This window comes from Phytophthora parasitica (assembly GCF_000247585.1).
Source record: "Phytophthora parasitica INRA-310 unplaced genomic scaffold supercont2.80, whole genome shotgun sequence".
Taxonomy (NCBI): domain Eukaryota; phylum Oomycota; class Peronosporomycetes; order Peronosporales; family Peronosporaceae; genus Phytophthora; species Phytophthora nicotianae.
The window spans coordinates 1,372-1,945 of NW_008649066.1; positions in this window are offsets into that span (position 1 = coordinate 1,372).

Consider the following 574-nt stretch of genomic DNA (forward strand, 5'->3'; position numbering starts at 1 on the left):
GCCGCGATCCACCGGTGGATATGCCGCCCATGGAATTAGTTCTAGATGACGCCAGGAATTCGAACTAAATGATATTGTTATAAACTATTACACTGGCAAATGTCGGTCGTGTTGGCACTGATTACCGATACTATTCTGCTCGATCACTATTACATGGAATACCCATTCCCTCCTAAGGCTACTTCGATCGCCTTGGTACTGCTGCTGAACAGTTCACTTTGCTAAATATGCCGTTGCAACAAATGTTGAAGGAAAAACTCTCTTTACTGCTTCGAATGCAACTTCCTGTCCTAATGATGATGCAAAATTGGGTCCTTTATTCTGTTACTTGCCTGTATGCAGCGCAATTACAGCTTGTCTACGCATTATGTTATTCAATTATCGGGTATATACAAAGGAGCGCGAATTCAGCAGCACTCAGCTAGATACATGTAGATCGGTCTCGTTCGACGGTTGCAACTCTATCGGTTTAAGCAAGGCACAATGCCAATGGCTACTCCGCAATAATGTGACGGTTTACCATATGTCAGCGCGCGGCAAGCTGTCTTTCAGCGCAAGCGTCTGCTTTTTTTTT